This window comes from Cryptotermes secundus, unplaced genomic scaffold (genome assembly GCF_002891405.2).
Source record: "Cryptotermes secundus unplaced genomic scaffold, Csec_1.0 scaffold152, whole genome shotgun sequence".
Taxonomy (NCBI): domain Eukaryota; kingdom Metazoa; phylum Arthropoda; class Insecta; order Blattodea; family Kalotermitidae; genus Cryptotermes; species Cryptotermes secundus.
In genome coordinates, this window is record NW_019720705.1 from 2,313,558 (window position 1) to 2,327,563 (window position 14,006).

At 38.7% G+C, this 14,006-nt stretch overlaps 1 long non-coding RNA gene across 1 annotated transcript in view; it reads left to right on the top strand.

The window, feature by feature from the left end:
• The first annotated feature begins 1,357 nt into the window (after positions 1-1,357).
• LOC111871486 overlaps positions 1,358-14,006 on the top strand; it is a 362,143-nt gene continuing 349,494 nt past the window's right edge. Inside the window, exon 1 of the long non-coding RNA XR_002844029.2 lies at positions 1,358-1,420. This is a non-coding gene — a long non-coding RNA (uncharacterized LOC111871486). The remainder of the gene's footprint in view (positions 1,421-14,006) is intronic.

Sequence of the window (14,006 nt, forward strand, 5' to 3'; positions counted from 1 at the left end):
TGAGGAGGATATTTGGACCGAAGAGAGATGAAGTGACAGAAGGTTGGAGAAAACTGCATAATGAGGAGCTTCATAACTTGTACTCTTCTCCAAGTATAATTAGAATGATCAAGTCAAGGAGGATGAGATGGGCAGGTCATGTAGCACGAATGGGGGAGATGAGGAATGCGTATAGGATATTGGTGGGAAAGCCAGAAGGAAAGAGACCGCAGGGAAAACCAAGGCGTAAGTGGCTGGACAATATTAGAATGGGTCTTAGAGAGATAGGATGGAATGGTATGGATTGGACACATCTGGCTCAGGATAGGGACGATTGGAGGGCTCTTGTGAACACGGTAATGAATCTTCGGGTTCCATAAAATGATGGGAAATACTTGAGTAGCTGCAGATTTGACTACTCAAGAACGTCTCTGCTCCATAGGTAAGTAAGTATGCTGAGTGTTCACCGTTTGCATGGTAACGGCTTTCAACGCCGTAGGTTCCTCGTCTTTCGTGGTCACGGCTTCACATGCTCGCTGGCTGTGGTCGTTCTCACGACGGCCCCCGAGCNCATGAATGATTACACAATCACTGTTCATTCCCGTGTTTAATGTTAATAAGCCCCACCTTAAATCGTGAAATTGTATAAATTCAGAGATTATCGAAGTGGGAAATGTTCAGACTGCGGTTGTGATAATCTTAATATTACAGGGGATGTCAATATTTCTTAAGAATATTATACCTCCATCTTCAGTGTAGAAATGACTGTGGTGAAGATACAGTCAAGTTATTTAGGCAGGTTACAAGGGAAGACAGACTAGATCGCGGGAGGTGGAGAGAAGTGGGGTGTTGTCAGAATTTTATTAGATATAAAATTAAAGAATTCCGTTAGGGAACTTGCATATGAATGGAAAACATATTTTTAATTCATAATGGAATATCGAGGTCTGAAAGATGGGCGTGAAAGAACAGGGAATTGTGGAAAATGAAGACTGCAAACCCATGAAGGGATAACACGAAGAAGAAGAAGAGGTATATATATATATATGGCTAGTATTAAAGTAATAGCGTGGACTCGGGGTAGGAAATTTATATATTAAGCAATGTACATCGACATGGCGAATCAGGACAGATCATAAAAGGAATAAATTTTGCAAGAATAAGTGGTATTATCAATATAAAGGTAATCTATGTACATTTCTATGTAAAGAAACTGGATCCAGTGATAGGTGATTAAAATGCGAATATGAAAATATTCTCTTTTATGGGGCACTGGATTGCATGAACAAACCTTTCTCAAGAAGTACGCATGCGTAGAGATTACGTACTAGAATGTTCAGATAACACGACATTTGAGGACACGCAGAAATGAATCAGTGCAGTGACGCAAGGGCAAGTGCTGCTAAATGGGACAGAACGGGACACGGCAACAGTAGAACAGGTAAGCTTAACAGGAACGTTACTAATAAAATAGAAACAAATAAACAAATGAATAAACAAATATACATAAATAAATGAGACCGGAAATTCATGTGTAATTGGAAAAATTCTGATATAAATAAATGTTGACACAAATTTACAAACAAAAATGAGAAGTGAAGCATACTGCATTCTGGGATAAAAGGTTGCATGGGCAGAGCTCCATCGAAGTTTCGGAAGAACTTACTGCCTTCATCTTCAGGGTCGAAGAGTAAGCGAAGCAAGAAATGAAGAAGAAGCAGGAGCACTCGGAGCTCTGCTTGGCATTCACTGCGACCCTGAAGATGACGGAAGTAAGTCCTTCCGAAACTTCGATGTACATCTACCTAACTACAAGACGTGTCATTCAATAAGAGTGTATTCTTCATAGTCACCGTTGTAGGAATATGAAATCCAAAATTATAATAGTAATAATAATAAACCATCAGATTAGCAACAACTAGAAGCTGCAACAGCAGAGAAATTTAGCCATAAATTGTAACAAATTTTTACGCTTTATGAGACCGGAAATGTATTAGATAATGAAGTCTGAAATTTTGTGTAACCATTAAATTTTGTGGACAGCCATAAGGGTGGTCGAAGAGCTGAAGCATATAGGATGTCACAAATCATTCATTGATTAAATATGCATGTTGTACTCTTATCACGTGGTATATTATTGGAATGAATGTACGAAGGACGCTACGGTGACAGCGGCTGTCAAACTGTAAAATTTTTGTATGCTTTCTGTTACATTCAAAGTATGTAAAGGGAACAGCTGGACGTCCAGCAGTCGTCAAAATACGGCGCAGGGTTAAGACAAATAATGTAACTGAAAAGAAAGCAATGGATAGGCAGGTCTGAGTAGGCCCTGGGAGTGCGGGATCGATTACTACTCAGGACATGGATTATGCGTGCGTTTCTCTGTATCGCGTGTTGTCTTAGGAGGGACCGATCCTGTGTCAAGGAGTCCGAATATACTGGCTGGATTAAGCAGGATACTGTTAAATAAAGGATTTTATACAGGTTTTAATGAGTTTGTATTTCACGATAGACAATTCTAATCAGTTGAACCAAATATGACTTCTCGCAAGTTAATTAATTTCACTTTATTTCATGGTACGAAATTTGTCTGCAAAACAATGACACTGATATTTGAACAAAAGATATAAAATTATGCTTTACACTCCGAAGTTCCAGTAGAAAACATGTGGCGTCATTATCAACATCAGATTTATATCCCATAATGGCTGCTATTTATAATGAGTATGTTCAAGTTGGCATTATGCAGAATTCATAATGAAATCTGATGTAAAAAGCACATAACATAACGGGAGAGGTCATAACAAGAATTTGTCTGTTTTACTAGGCTTGTGACAACTGATATATTAGGCCAATCACATAGAAAAATTCCTTGAATTTTTCCCCAAACAGAACTAACTAGACTAAGACTCGCATTTTCACATCTTGCCTCTTCCTGTACCAGACAGAGTCAAACTCTTTAATTTCATGATACTTTATACTCCCATCTGGTGTCTAATGTTCTCATCATGACTTCCGCAAAATTGTGAGCTTGAAACAACGATATTGCAGGCCCAAAACCCCTTACGACGACATGCAACATGAACAGCTGAATAGTGGTGAAGAGAGTAAGAGGAATTTATTGTTATTAAAGCCGAAAAGTACTCCCTGTGGAGTACTCATACTATCCAAGCTCGTCTTTTGGGGTACGGGTGGCTTAAGGCTTAGCATTTCATTTCAGCAACTTGGTGCATCGATGTATCACTTAGGTACTTACTTTCGTCTTTAATGCAAATTTCTTTGCAATAACAATAAAGTGGCATACACTCGACTAGAGCCACTGCTTGGGAACATAAAGGTAACATAACAACATACAAATATCCGTAGAGTTAAACAAAACATCACGAAAAGCACACGGAAATCGCATGAAGAAAATAGAGCAAGAAAATATAAAAGAGTGATGTTCACAAGCAAATATATTTCAGTGAGAACTAAGAAATTTCATTAACGCTGGAATATTTAAACTTAAGAATTTCTTATATAATTTCGGCAAACGAACAGTTGCCCGAGGACGGGCCAAGTAAGGAAGCAACATGTAACAATTTAATTGTAATTTTAATATTATTTTAAATTAAGGAGAAATTGTAAACATAGTTGCCTTAAAGATGGAAGTGTATAAAGTCAAGATATGTCGTTATGTTTGACGTTCATTTATTGTAGATACATCGATAAAGTATCAAATTCAACCGGACTCTTCGAAAGCTGATTATACTCCAGTCATTCCACTTCCTGGAGCAGGAATATTTTGTCCTTTATACTTTGCTAGAATCATCTCAAATAAGAAATAGAGAAGCCACTGAGATGCTGTATCATACCATGCTGCAATTTTTGTACTGTGGGCCGTGTTTTAGAGAGAATTTAAGAAGTGGAAGCAATGTGCTTTGGTCGATAAGAAGTAAAATAAAATTGTTCCAACCGGTTTCGTATTAACATGAATTAAACAAATCCGTTCGCTTTGGAGAACAAACATACCGATAGGGAAAGAGACGGAAAGACTCTAGTTTCCCAGTGTAGTTCATTTTATTCACTGGGCGTAAATAATGGTTTAGTATGTAAATGGCGTCTGTGTTACCTGTGCGTATCTGTGTAACAAAGTGAGCCTTTGGGTTCTATAAAAGAGAAGAGAATTTCTTTAATAGCTGAGCGAATGTTAGCTTCTCGAGGATTGGTTACTTCATTTGTAATAGAATTCAGTTCTCTTTAAACTATTTTACAAAATACCTCCCCACAACAAGATTAAATGAAAAACTCTTCTGATATTTAAATGAACAATCGAGCTGTCCATGAAGAAGCATTTTCCCAGAGGACGAACTCCAAAATTTGTTTGACCTTAAACCCCAGTTACTAACTCATAACCATACTTCTCTTATACGCTATATAAATTCAAGGCAAGGGATTGCTAGTGAAACACTGGCTGCAATAAGGGGATAATATTAAAATGGGTATAGCGCAAGTAGGGCGAAGGAATGAATTGTTTGGAAATTATTTTTTAAATAGATGGAAACAGGAAATCTATTAACTGGATGGATAACTACCAACTTAAAAAATTATTGCTTTATATTTTATAAGTTTCAAATGCGCTGTCGAAAATATTACAGTTATATAAAGTAGGGGGTAGTGCCACGTAACAAAATGAGCCTCTGTACATTAAACAAAAGACAGAAATTAACACAGTAACAGAGAATTGTCCCGCTGAATCGTCACGATGGATGATTAGCTAGCTTACTCCATTTTGGGGAAGTGTTGAGTTGAATTATCTTCCCAGGGGTCGTATTCTGTTTCCTTCATGATCTTGCACAGCCCTCGATCTATCCTTCCATCCATCCGGGACCTTGGTCGCTACTGTGAAAACTCTGTTCAAAGTAAGACCCGAACACAGTAAATATCTGAGGAGTAAGAGCGAGTTGAATCCATTGTCTTTGCATGAATGCCTGACTCCATCCACCTACCGTCTGGCTGAGGCTAATCTGTTAGGAATCTGCCACCGCAGAGCACAGTGTTGGAGATACTGAGAGCCATCTTCATTCTCTCACCTTCGGATGTAAAATTGGCAGTCTCTTACAATGGTTATGGTTACCGCTCCATATATAGCACTAGATCGATTTGGTTAACTAATTAGTCAATATGTGTTAAGAAGATTCGTTCGAGTGTTCCTTGAACCAAAAGATGGCGCGCACACGGCACCAATTATAGAGTGGGTAGCACCTGCCTGCCATCTGTCGGTTAGTATGATCAATTCACTTCAATCATTTCAAATAGACTGAAGTGTTTAACGGCGCATATCAGCATTGGAGTACCACGAACGACCACGAATATTTGAATGGTTACATTAAGTATCAGCTGTGTATGCTGTACTCTCCGGAATTAGGCAACTGCATAAATTAGGTTAAATCGGAAACCAATACTGATACACGTATCCAACGGCGAGATTCACTGATACAAAATTTCACATCCAGTTTACCTGTTTGAAGCTTGAAAGTAATCTAAACCCTTCAATAGATATAAAGAAATTTTGTAAACGGAAGTTGTATCGTCTTCATTACGCAACTTCCGGTTACCACAGCAACCAACTGTTGAGCATTAACACGTTGCACGAATGCAAGTTATGTAGTAGGTCACAGATGAGCGAGTAGTATTTGTTTCACTCTGTCATAGCTGGTGTACGATTATTGATAATATTTTGATATGGGTGTGTGAATTATTGCATGCTTGATAAAGGAGGGGATTACGATTAATATTTTGTATATGTTAGCGTAGTTGGTTGAGGCACTATGCTACAAACCGGAAGGTCGCGGTTTCAAGTCCCGATGAGATCATTGGATTTTTTTTTCAGTTGACGTAATCCTTCCAGCCACACTATGGCCCTGTGGTCGACTCAGCCTCTAACAGAAATGAGTACCAGGAATATACTTGGGGGTAAAGAGCGGCCGGCGCGTAGGACTGACAAACTTGCCGCCATCTATGAGTCGACTGTTTAGAACAGGCATGTCAAACTCAACTTGTACAGAGGGCCACCTCAGCCCTATAAATAATAGTACAGGGCCGCACTTCAAAATAGAAATATACATTAGATTTTGATACAAGGAAATTTAATTCTATTTATTATTTAGGAATAATTTCAATATAATTACCTAAAGTGTAACACTTATATTTTGCAAATTACAAATCAAACATGTAATTTTACCTTCTATTTCACAACAGAAATAAGCTATTTCCCATTTTTCTTGAAAAACACGGCGCTCACTTTCAATATTTCTTTTTTTGCTACTTGAATTTTTTGAAAGCGACATTGTCCTTTAAAAGTTACTGTACATATACAAGAAAACTCGTAGTCAATAATTTAATGTTTAATTATAACCTTTATACGTTCATCATAATGTAACATCAGCACCTGTCGCTGTGTGGAAATGAACTGAATGACAATGTACAAGAGACTACCGGACTAGTAGGAAGGTGTATCTTGTCTCAGTGGTCATAAAAGTGAAAGTTTGCTAGCAGCCCATTAGACAATGACTGGGGTTTGCAAGCTAGTTTCGAAGGTAGAAATCCCTTGCACTTGTCTGCATTTGCCACCCTCCTTACATTCTTACTACGCCTCCAAAAGGGATTCTTGGAAATACTTGGGGTGGTGAGGCTGTGCGGATTTTAGTGCATTAACCTTCCGAAATACAATAGTTTGTCCTTCACGAACTTTACAAACAGTTAGTTGGGCAAACCCTTCTGCAATTCTCAGAATCACTTTTTCTGCAGCCTGCTAATTTATGTCTGCGTGAGACTTCTTGTCCTCTGGTCTGTTGGACAATTGTCCTTACAAAAAACATTTCTACTAAAATTTTAATATTGATTTTAATATCAATTAGCTCTAAAAGTTGAGGGGCCGCACTCTGTGGCTATGGGGGCCGCATGTTTGACACGGCTGGTCTAGAAAATGTGGGAACCCCAACATCTTACAACCCTATGGCCCTCCACGGCCTGTTACAGGAATACCTTTACTTTTTACATTTACGTGTTATCCCTCTGGAGATGGTGTTAAATGTCGACCCCTCGAAGTAACGTTGTAATATGTTGGAAAGAACACGGGAGGCAGCAGGGAACTTAGCAGCACGAAAGATATATGATAAATGATGAGGTCATTTAACTCCCAAGCGGTGTTACCCTGGTAATAATTAAGAATCCGTGCAGTTTGTAACAGGAAACATTACTGGGTGGTTGGATGGACGGACGGTTTGTACTAAGTTTAGCCGGTTGGTGCTATTTAGAAAAATATTTGCTTCTCTTTCCAATGAACCAAACAAAAACCATGAATACACTATGTGGGTAAAATTGTTTCTTCATGTTAAAGCGTGTTGTGTACACATCAACCACTACTTTAAATAGTTAAAAGAATGATTCTAAACAGCAACAAGTAGAGCACTGATTTCACAGGACTTAATAATTATTGTATTTCGTGCAGGAGTTGGTGGGAAGAAAATATTAAAATGTATGTTAACGAAATTGGTTATGAGCAGTGTCCAGATTTTGATGATCTGAAAATATTTAAAGAACGACATATAAAATGACCTAAAATATGACCCAAAAATGTAATATGCAGGGCCCGGATTTTGATTACCTGAAAATATTAAAAAAAATGACTGAAGAAATCCAGAAAAATGACTTAAGGAGAAAAGAAAGAACACTTCGCTTCTATGTTATTCACATTTCAGAAAACATATGAAGAAAAATTCCCTAATATGGCCAAAAATGACAATAAATACCCTTAAAAGTCCAAAAATTTACCCCCAAAATGAAAAAATGACCTTAAACCTAAAAATGTCAAAAAAATGACAAAAAATTACCTATAAAATTTACATTTCTGTAACCAGCAACTCATATCCGAGATTTATATATTTAAGAGCATCGCATAGGATACAAGGAAGAAAAGATGACATGTCATCAAAATTCGGGCCCTGATTATGAGGAAATGGATTAGATTAATGTGGCTCAGGACCGGTAGTGGCTTATTTTGGGCATAAAGATGAAAATTCCAGCTCCAGAAAAATCCTGGAATTTCTTGATTTCAGGAGCCGTTGTTAGCTTATCAAGGGACTCTGCAGCATGGAGCTGATTATTTATTTCAGAGATCACGTCACTTCAGCTGATTTGACGAGTGTAGTAGCCCTGGGGGCGCAATGGGTAACTTACCTACGTCTGTCTGTGTATGATATACCATCAGCAACGGACTTCCAAATACATTCGGTTATATAATTTACATTTAATAATGCATGTTTGTTTGATAATAAAAATTAAGGGAGGAAAAAAAATTGGAGAATTAAGTTAATAAGAAAATTATATTTTTGAATTTGGATGTGAATGGTATGGATCAAGACGTGTCACAATATAGGGCTCTTGTGAACATGGTGACGAACCGTCGAGTCCCTTAAAATCAGGGATATCATGGCCAACATGGTTTGGTATAAAATTTGTAACAAAAATATCATCATATAATTAGTATTGAGCCAGATCAATCCAGATCTGAAGATGGAGGCAGCCGTTTCCTCAGAAATATTTTCCCCTGAACGATCATTAAACATATACCAGATTCTACGACTTCATATCACAGAACACAGTACATATATATCTGTAGTTAACTCTGTGAAAACCTCAAGCATTTCCTTCATTTCGTCTTACTAACAAGGTACAAAAATAAACTCCGTGGTTTTAGTCCGCAAGCGAACTATACCAGCCAAGCGACCGCCGCTTGTCGGCGAAGTTAGTGCCAACATTTGCGGGTAGAGGGTGCATTCTGTGCATTTCTCACAATTCCCATGTTTGCTACATGACCGGTAGATCTTATTCTTTATTTTATCAGCTTATAACACGGGTTCCTTTCGTGGGAGTTTGTGACATGTCTTAACGAACCATTTATCAGTCGTTTGGACACAGCTCCATTTTAACAACAGTTTACTGGGACCCGATAAAATAGTAGTGTGCCACAAACGCTCGTGGAAAAAAAAATCTTATTCTTGAAAGACCAAACACAGGATTTGTTCAGGGCAGAAGAAAAGGCTTTTTCATAATGAGATACCTTGCCCATAGAGAGGATGGGTTTCTCTTTAGTCTGGGATCGGTTGATTTGTACCAAACATGGCCTTCAGATTGGGTGTTGAAGTGGTCAAGTATGTCTGCTGACGTCAATGCCAATTTCTTTTTATGGCAATCTTGGGAAACTAGCCAATTTAAAGCGTAATGTTCAAGGAAAGGGAGAACATGGAGTTTGTGAATTATATTAATGGGAACTGTTTTTTATTTGAAGAATAGAAGATGTCTGAACATGGGCTCATTGTCTTCCAGGGTTTCCATGCACTTCATCTTATGTTCAATAAATTTCTTTCTGGTGCCACCATTGAAATACAAAAAAATAATTCGCGAACCCTACACTGTTTTACATCAACCATTATAGTGGTATACTGGACGAGGCGTTCTTTGGCATTTTTATAAGTTAAAATGTAAATACATTATATTTTAACAGACCTGAGCAAAGCACTGGCAGGCAACTGCTCGGTAAACATGTTCCAAAGCCCAATAATGGAAACTGTATCTCAGTGGACGAACGTTACAGCGCGTTGTTAGGCAACGGTCAGCTCGCCAATGAGCTGGCTGGGTAGTGACACGTGGCTAGTGTTTTCTGTGTGGTCTACGCCGCGCAACGGGAGAACTGTGTTTGCTGTGTGATCCGTGCCGCGGCTATATAACGAGATTACCAGAATAACCGAAGGAGTTCCACTCTGGGAATTATCGGCAAACATCTACCACATAAAATTGCAGTGCATGCAGAACAAGGTTCTGCGCACCATTTGAAATTTTCCAAGGGGGACAATGGTCCACGATTTGCACACATCTTTCAACCTTGAACATGTGTAGGATTATACTATAACAAAATTGTGTAGGCAGCAAGCAGAAGTCATACAGAATCATGAGAATAAACATGTTCGCGGTATAGGCCAAAATGAAGACAGACATAGAAAATATAAGAGACTTAATCTTGACGGTGGTCAAGCTTACGACAGTTCAAGTGACTAATCTTCCGTTATAGCATACGATACGTAAGATAGGCGTGATCAGCTCTGTAAAGCCTGTACTGAGAGAGGACTTGTGTGTAGTTAAAAAAGGTAGACTTTTCAATGACACGCTGTATGGCGAAGTGGACATGTGACGAAAGACCAAACGTATTCATAAGAGAAAAATCCATCTTCTCGTCAGAGAGGATGTTACATAAGAATTATTACTGCAAGGGTTCAGTCGAAAATTAATCATTAATCGTGGGTCTCAAGGGGTCTGACGCCAAGACGAACTCATTGACGGTAAACCGCCAGTCATAAAATGAGTTTCATACTTTCACTTTCACCGAAGGAGCTGAGATTGAGTTGCCGTAGGACATAGCCACGGGAAGTTCGTAGTTGAAGAAGAATTGGAAGTCAACCTGAGGAGCCTTAGTATGAGACTTTACATGTGTTATAATTACAGTAATTTTAGAGGGATATGATTATTTGTAGTTGCGTCTAGTGAATATCCAATAAATCGATTCACCAATCCAAAACCCCGTCTACTTCTCACTAATACAGGTGACAGTATCTATTTCCCATTAAATTTTAATTCCCGATTTTTCCCATGCCTTTTGAAAATTAAGTGACGTCCTCACTTGAATCGTCGATGCAGTAAGTCACTTCCAATCTGAAGGTGGTTACGATATTTCTATTTAATTGCTAATAATTCTGTTTTTTTTCCACACAGATATGTCATTTCAAAAAGCAGCAACAGCTCAGTGGCCAGTTGTGAGATTTACAAGTGTTCCTTTTTTATAAACCCAAAATGTAGGAAGAGGGAAAACTCAAAACCTGGATTATGAGAAACGTATCAGAGGAAAGTTCCTTCAGAGATCCCTTGGCCTTTACAGAAATATGACTGAAATTATTCTAAGATTTGTAAGATGAGACAGAACATGTGGTGTAATTTCAAATAATGAAATATTATCTTCTAGGTTTTCACTGTGTTGACAAATACGTCACTCACTAATGTTGTATGATCTGCTCTTCATGACAAGACATCAGACAGATCTGTATAATGAGTGGTACGGGAAATGGGAGACACGTCAGCAAAGTAACCCAATTAGAACTTGGAACATTATGCAGAGAGACCTCTTACAGGATGTAACGTTCCTGTGCATAATTAAGCATTATACCATAAAGAAATCTGGGGATGGTAATATCTGTCCGTGTATTTTAGAGGTCGGAACTTGATGGAGGCGTGTCCCGTGGGAAAGAGCTTCCTGTACCTATTTAATAAGATGCTGAATGGCCCCTGGATATTTCGCTGTGGAAGAAGAGAAAATTATTGCCCCTCGCAAGAATCGAATCCCAACCACTTGGTCGTTCAGCCCGAAGCCTGGTCAATATGCAGACTTGAGGTGTCCTAGTTCCTTGGACAGATCTCTTATAAAGGAAAATTTAGAGAGGCGAATGTCAATTTTAATGACTTGATTTTTATATAATTTGCAACCCTCTGAACTAAGAAACTTTGAATTGCTCCAGTTTTACAAAACACAATGTTCTTTTTTTCTTGTTTAGTCTCACATGTATCTAATACTGGCTGAGATAAAAATAGAGCAGCTTCGTTTAAGCAGAGCATCACTTAGTTATCTACAAATTAAACCGTCACTGTTGTGTCATGAAGACCTGTCAAATCCAATAGAATTTATCTTGAATTACTGTCATAAGAAGATGCCACTTTCTCTAAAAATAAAAATGTTTCTTTAGAGGTCAGCATTCCTTCGTCTCTGGATTCGAACATAATGCTACATGACTACTTAATCACAGTTTAGAATGTAATTCATCACTTTTATGGGCTACACTGCTCTAACATCTTCTCTAATATTATAAATTTCGTTTATAATGAGCTTCAACCATAATACTACAGTTTAATATCCGTATATCTTTGAAGAAAGGGGGAAAAAATTGATGTGTTATTAATATTTAGGGCAGTGTATAAAGTCATAATTATGTTAGAGAAGTAAAGTTAGTGTTTTGGTTTTATTTTATGGGGAGTATAGAATTAGTTCTTCGTTGGCTAATGGATCCCTCGTCATATGCTATTGACGTTCTTTTGTTAATTTAAATGGAGTTTTCTTTCTTCCTGCAGTAAGTCTTTTGGGATTATTTGGCTTAAAAACAAAAGAATGCATGATAGAGATGGTGCACCCAACCGAAGGTGCGAGAAACCAGAGCTTAGGATAATGGACTACATCGTGACCTACAGCTATTAATAACACGTTAAGTACGCTCACGAAAATTCAAGTCGAGACGTTTAATTTCTCTTCCTCCACAACCTGTGGATCGGAGGCCACAGTAGGGATATTATTCGTAATTAACGACAACATGCACCTGAATCATGGCAGTGCTAACAGATAAAGTTGTCCCGGTACTTAGGTAGGTATCACGTAATGAAAACGTATGGGGGAGTGGCGGTACTGTTCCACCCATTTGTAACCTTGGCACTAGATGGAGGTCAATGGTCAGCTCCAAGACTTCGCTCCTTCTTCCCCAGAAGCAACTCGATAAGAGGCTGTGTGGGCTCCAGATCTGATACTTACGCTGAGGAGGGGAGAAGAATTCCTTGCCACTGCCGGGAATTGAATTCGATTCCTCGGTATTCCAGCCTCTGGCCTTGACTCTACGGACTAAACTTCCCGGACTAACGGTTCTGATATTATTTGCCTATCACAGTGCCCGCGCGGTCTGAACATAAACCATCTTCACCGGCTCGAACTGTGGGATTGTGGGTCTGAATCCCACTCGAAGTATGGATGTCTGTGTGCATTTATTCTGTGTTTGTTTTGTTCTGTGTGTAGGTCTCAGCCTCGCGACGGGCTGATCCCCTGACGAAGAGTTCTACCAACTTTGTGTAGGATTAAGAAACTGAAAAAGCGGCCAAGGCCCAAAGTGCTGTAGAGCCATAGATACGAGTAGATAGATGGAAACAAACATAATTTTATATTTTTTTTCGTGTAACTGAGCAACTAGTAGTTTCTCGAGAAAGAACTATCTACATGAAATTGTTGGTTGGTTAGTTAGAGGGACGTCCTGATGGAGGATTTTGCAGTTTAAGCAAGTTTCCTTGGTAGTAACAAAAAGGTTCCGTTCGTCGTTTCTCTGGTTTGTCCCAGAATATTCGGGAACTGAGTACTGATTTTTGGTCCTTGAAATACGAGTTGCTTCCTAGAGGAACACTCTGTTCTCTGGTACCTTGATAACTCAACGCAGTATAAGTTTATGTAGTGTAAAAAATTGTTACCTTTGCTTCAGGCTTTTATTCACATCTCTTAACGACTCTATATATTTTTTCGCCCATTAGAGATAACTAAATTCTTATATGAACTGTTATCTTCGTCTATTTACATCAGTAGCTTGCACTAGTCTTTTTGTTCGTAACGTTATTGTAAGTGCATTAGTAGATAATTGATAGTCCGTTGTCATTTCTAAATAGGATTACCGAGAACGGGACACTTTCATTATCCATTCTGTGAACCAATCAAATGCCACTTAAGATGTCACTGGATGAATGCTGTTAGGATATATATTGTATAAATTAAACTATTCATATTTGTTTGATTTGAAGTTCCCTCCGGTGTTACTATGAAGGTTATGGTATGCTGGGTTTTAACTCCGTATGGTGTGGAGGCTGTATGACGTTTCGGAGGAACCGTGGTTTCGATTAGAGTGGGATGTTAAGGACCGTAACTGCTGCTGACAAGGGATTGCTGAATATTCTCTTTCTGAGGACTGACGATCTGGGGCCAGAGATGCGCTTAAGTTACGTTCTTAGTGTGGACTTGATGATCTGTATAACTATTCCGACCTGGTAAAGCAAGTGTCACGTAACTTCGAATAAGGCCAAGGGTAACCTTGAATGCGTAGAAGAAAAATTTCAGAGAAGGGGGTGGGTTCGAGGGTGTG